The sequence below is a fragment of the Mastomys coucha genome, unplaced genomic scaffold (assembly GCF_008632895.1).
Source record: "Mastomys coucha isolate ucsf_1 unplaced genomic scaffold, UCSF_Mcou_1 pScaffold6, whole genome shotgun sequence".
Lineage (NCBI taxonomy): Eukaryota > Metazoa > Chordata > Mammalia > Rodentia > Muridae > Mastomys > Mastomys coucha.
Genome location: NW_022196912.1, coordinates 51,545,297 through 51,554,715, shown reverse-complemented (window position 1 = coordinate 51,554,715; position 9,419 = coordinate 51,545,297). Strand labels below are relative to the sequence as shown.

At 40.0% G+C, this 9,419-nt stretch overlaps 1 long non-coding RNA gene across 1 annotated transcript in view; it reads left to right on the top strand.

Moving 5' to 3' along the window:
- Positions 1-7,558, top strand: part of LOC116080146 — a 21,505-nt gene extending 13,947 nt beyond the window's left edge. Inside the window, exons 2-3 of the long non-coding RNA XR_004114327.1 lie at positions 5,459-5,699; positions 7,484-7,558. This is a non-coding gene — a long non-coding RNA (uncharacterized LOC116080146). The remainder of the gene's footprint in view (positions 1-5,458; positions 5,700-7,483) is intronic.
- The last annotated feature ends 1,861 nt before the right edge of the window (positions 7,559-9,419 follow it).

Here is a 9,419-nt window from a genome sequence, read left to right as displayed (position 1 = left end):
AAAAAAAAATCATTCCAGTGTGAAAATTTACAAAGATAGTTATGTAAGTTTCAAGTTGCCTATATTCATCAATGCTGCACACAGATATGCACATATTTGTGCATTATTTTACTGTGCCAATTGAAAGCAACTAGTTACCATTGCAAAATTTATCTCTAAGTATCTCAGCATAAATCTCCAAATTCTAAGTATAATTCACAACGAAACCATAGTACTGCTTATATACAAAAGGACACTTACTATGAGGTCAGTATTAAAATTTCTATCAAAATGCCATTTGCTCTTATTAATAAAATAATAGCAACAGCCCAGCAACAGTGTGTCTTTTCCAGAGTCAGGCATTGCCAAGAATGGTTTTTCACTTTTAGGTTTTATAATCACTGATTTTGATTATAAAGTTGATTGGATGAAAAAATGGCTGGGAGTTAGCAAGGCGTGCCTTGATACACGTCTGTGGTGGCATTTCTAGTGACAGTTTGGTCACTGCATACCTCTTATGTCATCTGCCTAATGAATGGACCACTCCCTGAGAGATTCATGCTGGCTTTACTGGGACATGTTGTAAGGTAGAGGGGAGCTCTGATCTAAGTGGGGAATATAGGTTAGAAATGCACGTCCTTGGAAGTTGTATCCTGGCCTGATACTTCTCTCCTTGTGTGCTTCTTTTCTCTGATGTCATGATGTGTCTGTTCTGCCCTCCTGCCATGAAGGACTGACAGTCCTGGAGCCATGAATTTTCTCCTTAGACTGTTTATGTTAGGTATTCTGTCACAGTGATTCAAGAAGTAATAAATACAGGTTCCTTCATCTAGAAGAATTTCCCATTAGAAAGTATCTTAAGTTCACAGTAACTCTAGCTAATTGACTCTGAGTCTAACCACACATGTTTGCATATGTAACTGTCACTGTTAGCAGGACACAGGATAAATTCATCCCTTTACTACGTTTTCTTGAAATGCCTTTCTGTGTACTCTATCATGCTGGCATGGCAACCGTCGACCCTGCTGACTGCACTGAGCATAACTGGGCTCCAAGGTGTGGTTCCTCTGTAGAATGTCATAGGAATAGAATCAATATAACATGTTCAAAACAGACTTTCTTCATGTTGTCTAACTATTGTACTTCACGATGTCTAGTGTATCAAAACTTCATCTACTTTCAAATATTCAGTTATAAAGATAGACCACCTTTTTACAGTAAATACATAGATTTTAGTAAATGCTCCTCTGTTATTGTTTTATCAGGAAGCCACACAAATCCCACCAGCCTCCTCAGCTGGTCTTTCAAGAGAACACTCATAAACCTTTGTCCCCTGCCAGGCACTGGGCTTGCAAATGAGTTCCTCTCCCTGTATTTTTTTTCCCCCTACGATTTTCCCTAAAGGTGGAGCTAAGAGGATTGCTTTATGTCAGATGCAGAAAGTTTGCTATTAGCTGAACAGAGAACTATTCTTTAATTTGATACAAAAAGTAACACAAAGCCATCAATACCTGTTTATTAAACTGGTACTCAAATAGCTGGGATGCTATTTCCTCTGCTTTCAGGGATTTAGTCCATCAGAAGCACCCACAGGGTAGAATCAGAGAGAATGGACCTGGTAATCCACTTTGAAGACCCCAGTGCCTGGCCGATCAGTTGGTACATTTGGGAGCACAGCCTCAACTTACCCAAGACCACTATCCCACAACTTTTTTTTTTTAAAGGAAAATACTTCTCCAAAATTGTAGGAAATAAAAACATTTCATAATTCATAGTTTTGTAAATGTCTGAGTGAATGGAATCAGCAAAAAGGAACAAGGCAGCTCGTGCTTCGTTTTGGCGCTGTCAAAATTAGGTGACATCTGGGACATAATCACCAGTAGCAGACATTCATTTATGAGAGCCCGAAAGAGTGTGTAACACTTTTTTCTGCACAGTCTACAGCCCTGAGCTCTCTCCTACCTCACTCTCTTGACAATTTGAAAGTAGTAAAGTGAGAAAAAGGCAATGGCATTTCAGAACAGAAAAAGAGGAGACGGAAGTAGGAACATACAGTTAAAAGTCTGGCCTGAGGGAGCTCACAGAGAACGGTCTCTCCCTCCCCCGGTACCTAGCATCTGGCCTTGTCCCATGGCTAGGAGTGGAATTGGGTGCTCAGCTCCCCTCCCCATGTTGGGATTCGGTCTGCCTTGGGGTTCACAGATTCAGCACATTCTGCTCCAGCTGCTGTGAGTTCATGTGCTGCTTCTCTGCTGTGTTCAGATGTCTCCTTGTAGAACACACATGCCTCCTTGTAGTTATCTACTACCTCTGATGTTTACACTCCATTCTCCTCCTTCTGGAACGTTGGGGAAAGGGCGTGCAACATCTATGTTCCTTTTAGGAGCAAGGACTCTGTAGTAAATGATTTTCTGCAACTTTGGCCAGTTGCAGGTGTTTGAGTTAATCTTCATTCTCTGCAAGTAAAAACTTCTCATGTGAGAGTTGAGATTCATTGACTTATAGGTATACTGATAATTCACTGGGAGTTGGTTTACACTATCTTCATATAGCACAGTAGTAGGATATTCTCTTCCTAGGGCATATTACCTGACTAACCTTAAACTCTTGGACAGATAATAGTGCCATCTGTGTATTTTATCTTTTAGAACAAGACTTAAATGCAATCAGAAAGTAGTTCATTGCTCCCTTGATGTTTGTGTGGCCAGTCATTGTTGTAGCTCACAGAGCTCACATCTGGGCATGATTGATGATTGCTATTCTCCTCTGGTAACTTACATAGCACATCTAACAGCGTAAGAGTTAAGAATTAGACAGTGGCGATGAATTTCCCAGGTTTTTACTACTTTGATTTAATGATGTTTTATGACTAAATTATGAGGTGTTTTTAGAAATAAGTTTTTACTATCATGTTCTGGATGGTAACCAAGAGTAATGGCAATAGATTGTTTTGTGTGTGTGTGTGTGTGTGTGTGGTCTATAGGACTTCACTGGGTAACAACCTCAAGAGAAGCAACCCATTGCTGGCAACTGAGGTTTTTATTTGTTAATCTAGCAGTGTTCCTAATAGGGACATTGTTGGCTGTTATAACGTAATTCTATTTTAGCTCATTTTAAAATATGTGTGTATTTGTGTTTCTAAATCCACATGTGAAGCTTCTATAGGAGAAGGTTTCTGTATGTTTTTTTGAATGGCCTTTAGTGTTATTTGTCCCTTCCTACACTCCCTCCTCTACCAGTCCTCCACTCTAACACTCCAGTTTAACCCTTTCTGTTCCATTATTCCCCTCTGACCCTTTACAACAGTGCATTTTGTCTCTCCTTCCTTGAATGATCTTTTGCCCCCACATGACTTCTTATTAATTTCATGACTTTTGTGGACATTCCAAATGAAAGAAATGTATCAGAAGATTCAAAGCTAATACCCAGAGATAAGATAAAGCATATGAATCTTTCTGTGTCTGGGTTACCTCACTCAGCATGATTACTTCCTGCTCCATTTACTAACTTGAACATTTTGTAATCTCATTGTTGTCAATGGCTAAACAATATTCCACTGTGTAAATACACCACATTTTCATTTAATTATGTAAGTTTAATTACCTGTGATTTATTTTATGTTAAATTGTTTTCATAAGTTTTTGTTTTGTCCCCTGGGGTTCAGGGAGGCTGCATGGTGGACCACATCTACGTGTCTGGCATGTGTGAAGCTTTTGGTGCAGTTCCTGGCATCAAATTTTGACTCTTGTTTTCTGCTTGGCCAGGAGAATAGTAATGAGTTTGAAAAATGAATAGCAACTTCTCTTTGCAGTTTGCTTTTGGAAGCTATTAAACACATACTGTTTCCTCTTTTGAACAAGTAAATGATTTAGGCTAAGAATGGGAAAGATCTGTGTGTGTGTGTAAGTTTGGGGAGGAAAAGAGAGAGGCAGAAAGAACTTCATTTCTCGGCACTCTGTTCACATCTTACTTTAGGTGAGACTAACTACACCTTCAGGGGTGAGAGGATGTGAAGTAGTCAAAGAATCTTGAATTGAATTTTCAAGGCTATTCTGTGACAGAAATGAAATATTTCTCAACAATTCACAGGGCCAATCCTTCCTTCCTTCTGGAAAGCACTCCAGTGGGCTTTTAATCATACATACACGTCTTTACAAGTGGAGACAGCTGAGGTTTCAGCTCCGGGTTACTAAAGGTGCTTGAAGGTAAAAGGTTGATATTAAGAGCAGAACCATACTTAAGCTGAAAAGCAAGTCTTTTGATACCGACTTGGAATGATAAAAATAAAACTGAAATATTTTAACCGTTATGAAAAATACAGATCTACACAGTGCGGTGGTTACTCTACACATACATACAATAGGGTTGTTACCCTACACAAACCCACAGTGGGGTGGTTACCCTACACATATACATAGTAGGGTGGTTACCCTACACATATACATAGTAGGGTGGTTACCCTGCACATATACACAGTGGGATGCTTACCTGCACATATATACCATATATACAGTAGGGTGATAACTCCACACATATGTACAGAATGGCTCACAGCTAAAGAATATTCCAAAGCATTAAAAATTACCATATGTGTAAGATTCATGGGCAATAATATGTTCAGCTTAAGGAATAAGGGTATAAAGATGAGAGGCATGGGTTTTGAAAGGAACTATGTGGCATTATCTGTACATGAAGACAATATAATCATATACTAAATATTTAACTGAAAGTCCAGAAGACTTAGTAAGAACATGTTAAGATGCCCAGATATAAAGCAGACAGGTAAGATATATTCCCTTCCCCTTCTCCAGAGACTCACAGGTCTGCTTGTTTAAGGGCATAGTGTAGTTGATCTTGGCACCTTCTGAATTTTGCCAATTTTTCTCACACAATTCAAACCAAGAGGCAAGATCTCTTCCCTCTGATTCTTGTCCTCTCTTTTCCTGGCTGGTTATGTTTTCTTCAACTATAACCTTGCCTGCACAAGTATGCTTCTGCTCATAACATCACCTTTAGAAACTTTACCTTCAAGCATCTCTAGCAATTCGGAGCTGAAACCTCAGTTGTCTCCACTTGTAAAGATGTGTATGTATGACCGAAAGCCCACCGGAGTGCTTTTCCAGAAGGAAGGAATGATTTGCTCTGCAAGTTGCTGAGAAATATTTCATTTGTGTCACAGACAAGCTCTGAAAACTCAGTTCAGGATTCTTTGACTACTTCACATCCTCTTGCCCCTAGAGAGGTAGTCTCACTCAAGAATGAGACATTAACAGAAGCAGACAAAGTCCTGACCGTGGGAACTACAGATCAAAAATTCTCAGCTGTCTGTCTACCAGTTCCTGTCTCTGTGACCTAAGTGTATCCTGTGCTGGAGTCATCATCTGGTTTCTACAAACATGTCCATGTCTTTAAGAAGGAACTGAAGAAGCACCCTGAACTCCCTTCATTTCATGTCTTTTGTTTGTTCTTTGTACTCCAGGTGACCAGAGCCCTCAAATAGTTAGACCTCACACCTGGGACAAACAGCTGAGATGCCTCTTAACATATCAGAGCTGATGCTGGCCACGTGGTTCTTCTGGTTACCCTCAGTCTCTACCAGTTACAGGATCCTCCTTGCTTGCATACCCTGCCCTCTACCCTGAAGTCTCTGGCCACAGGATGGGTTGCCCTTCCTCCTGCTGCTCATCCCCTATATAATCCAATCATTTTGGCTTTACTGGGTTTGTTTGTTTATTTATTTATTTCCATTTTACCCTTTAGGCATCTTGGTCTCCTGATTTTTATATTTTTTGTCGTTTTAATTTTTATTTTGTTTTTATTTTTTAGTTTCTTTTGTGGGGGAGATTGCCAGAGGATGGATAAGAAAGAATGGGGAGATGAGTGGGATTGGGGTGCACAGTGTGAAGTTCATAAAGAATCAATTAAAGTTTTAAAATAAGAAATGAAAACACATGGCTTTCACTTACATGAACAGGCCCCAGTGTTCGAGAAAATTATCTGTCCTTGGGCATGTGGGGCTTACAGGTTAGAGGGATTTTTGCTTTATAGATCTCTTAAGTGCAATAATTTAAAACTTAAAACATAACTTTAGCCCTCATACCTCCCTCCCCTCCTTACAAGGCCCAGCTCAGGATCATGTTCACTCTGGACTCTCCCAGATATCTTTGCCTCTGCTATGCTCTCTCTTTTATCTACAACAAAATTTCCCTTCATCATACCTAAGAGCAGTCTTCCTCTTTTCCTTCCTTTCTCTTCTTTCTTTCTTTCTTTCTTTCTTTCTTTCTTTCTTTCTTTCTTTCTTTCTTTCTTTCTTTTTGTCTGTCTGTCTTTTTTTGTCTTTTCTTTCTCTTTCTTTCTTTCTTTCTTTCTGTCTGTCTGTCTGTCTTTTTATTCTTTTTGTCTTTTCTTTCTCTTTCTTTCTTTCTTTCTTTCTTTCTCTCTTTCTTTTTGTCTGTCTGTCTTTTTTCTTTTTGTCTTTTCTTTCTCTTTCTTTCTTTCTTTCTTTCTTTCTTTCTGTCTGTCTTTTTATTCTTTTTGTCTTTTCTTTCTCTTTCTTTCTTTCTTTCTTTCTTTCTTTCTTTCTGTCTGTCTGTCTTTTTATTCTTTTTGTCTTTTCTTTCTCTTTCTTTCTTTCTTTCTTTCTTTCTTTCTTTCTTTCTTTCTTTCTGTCTGTCTGTCTGTCTTTTCTTTCTTTCCTCATAATACAGTATGTTAGGATGCTTCAAGGATAGCTGGGACAAGTCACAAGCATAGCAGGAAAGAATTTTCTTCCCAGTTTTTCAACTGGAGAAAATGTCCCTAGCCCATGGTTCTGTCCTTTTCTTTCAAAAAATCCATAGTAAATGGAGAAACTGAGAACTGACTATAAATTGATGGAACCACAGGGAAATTGGACAGACAGACCCGCCAGGGGAGCCACAGATGGCCCACCTCTGTTCCTTTGTGATGCTAGGCCAGGGAGGGCTACTTTCTTTTATGTTTTCTCCCTGTGAGACAGAACGGACAAGAAATAACAGGCAGGAAGTAGGGAGGAAATTGTGTTAGATTTTTATCCTCACAAGAAATCTGAAGAGAGTTAGGGGACGAATAATTTGCAGCCCCTTAGGACGAACAACAATACGAACTAACTAGTACCCTCAGAGCTCCCAGGAACTAAAACTCCAACAAAGAGTACACATGGGGGAACTCATGGCTTCAGCAGCATATGTATAGCAGAGGATGACCAAGTTGGTCATCAACGGGAGGAGAGGCCCTTGGCCCTGTGAAGGTTCTATGCCCCAGTGTAGGGGAATGCCAGGGTCAGTAAGCAGGAAGGGGTGGGGTGGTGGGCAGGGGGAGGGGAGAGGGAACAGAGATTTGTTTTATTTTTATTTATTTATTTATTTTTTTGGAGAAGAACCTGGGAAAGGAGATATTGTAAATAAAAAAAACCATCTAATTAAAAAAAAAAAGAAAAGAGTTAAAGGAGGAATAATTTCCTGACCCACAATATCACATGTTTCAGACTACTATGCTGTGAGGGTGAGAAGCATCAAAGCTAACCCAATCCCAGCAACCAGAAAGCAGAGAGCAGTGCGCCCATGTTGGTGAGTGAGTTTTCTTCCTCACTTTTTATTCCACTAGGGGCCCCTATCTATTGGATGCCACTATCAAAGGTAAGTTGAGTGTCTTCTCCCCCAATTTGTCATCTTTGGAAAAACTCTCACAGACACACTTGCAGGTTTATCTTACTAATCCTCTAGGAATCAGTTGGTCCAGTCAAGGTGGCAACCGAGGTTAACAGTGAGCTTGAGTCCATGACAGAAGACATTGGATCATAGAAGAGGGAGATCTAGGACAGTTTCTCTGAGGTGGTACCCAGGGATTGGTTCTGAGTGGAGAGCCATACATATGGGTTTGATCACATTTGTATCTATCTTTTTTCATCATTAATTGATTTATTCATTTACTTTACATCCTAATCTTAGGTTTTCCTTCCTCTTCTTCTCCCAGTCCTTCCCTCTCACCTCCCTTTCTCCTCAGAGAAGGGGAGCCTTCCCATGGGTATTGACCTGCTTTGGCATATCAAGTTGCAGTAAAGGGAAAGAAGTCAATTCAGAGACATCCCCTGCTTCAGCTGTAAAGGGTCTCACATGAAGAACAAGTTGGACATCTGTTACATATGTGTATAAGGACTTGGGTCTGTTTCATGAATGCTATCTGGATGGTGGTTCAGTCTCTGTGAGCCCCTAATGAGCCAAGGTTAGTTGATTCTGTAGGTTTTCTTGTGGTTTCCTTTGCCTCCTTGACTCCTTCAATCTTCCTGCCCCATAAGATTCCCTGAGCTCCACCTAATGTTTGCCTATGGGTCTCTGCATCTGTTTCTATCAGTTGTTAGGTAGAGCCTCTTAAATGGCAGTTACACTAGCCTCTGGTCTGCAAGTATAGCAGAGTATCATTAATAGTGTCAGGGGTGGGCACTCTCTCATAGCTTAGGTCTCAGGCTGGGTCAGTCATTGGTTGGCCATCCCCTCAACTTCTGCTCCATCTTTATCCTTGACCATGTTGTAAGCAGGACAAACTGTTTGTTGAAGTTTTTGTGATTGGATTGGTGTTCCCATTCCTCCATTAGAAGTCTTGTCTGATTACAAGAGGTAGCTAATTTCAGATGCCATATCCCCTATTCCTAAGAGTCTCAGCTGGAGTCACCCTCATAGATTCCTGGGAGTTTCCATTGCCTTAGGTTTCTAGTTTCTAGCTCAGCCCAGAGATGCCTACCCTCACCAAATAATGCTGATCTATCTGGATGTCTGCATGTAGAAGAATGAAAATATATTCATAGCTATCACCCTACAAAATACTCAAGTCCAGGTGGATCAAAGACCTCATCATAAAATCAGATACACTAAATATGATATAAGATAAAGTGGGGAAAAGCAGAAGAGATAACTTCCTGAATAGAACACCAACAGTTCAGGTGTTAAGATCAACAGTTAATAAATGGGAACTCCTGAAACTGAAAAGCTTCTATAAGGCAAAGGACACCATCAAAAGGACAAAGCAGCAGCCTACAGAATGGGAAAGGATCTGCACCAACCCTCCTTCCAACAGAGGGCTGATATCCCAAAATATATAAGGAATTCAAGAAACTAGACATTGACAAAATAAATAACCCAATTTTTAAAATGGGGTACAGATCTAAACAGAGAATTCTCAACAGAGGAATCTCTAATGACCACGAATAACTTAAAGAAATGTTCTACATCCTTAGTCATCAGGGAAATGCAAATCAAAACAATTCTGTGATTCCATCTTACACTTCTGAGAATGGCTAAAATCAAAAACACAAGAAACAGTTCATGCTGGCAAGGCTGTGGCACAAAGGGTACACTCTTTCATTGCTGGTGGGAGTCCAAACTTGTACAACTACTTTGTAAATCAATTTGACTGTTTCTCAGAAA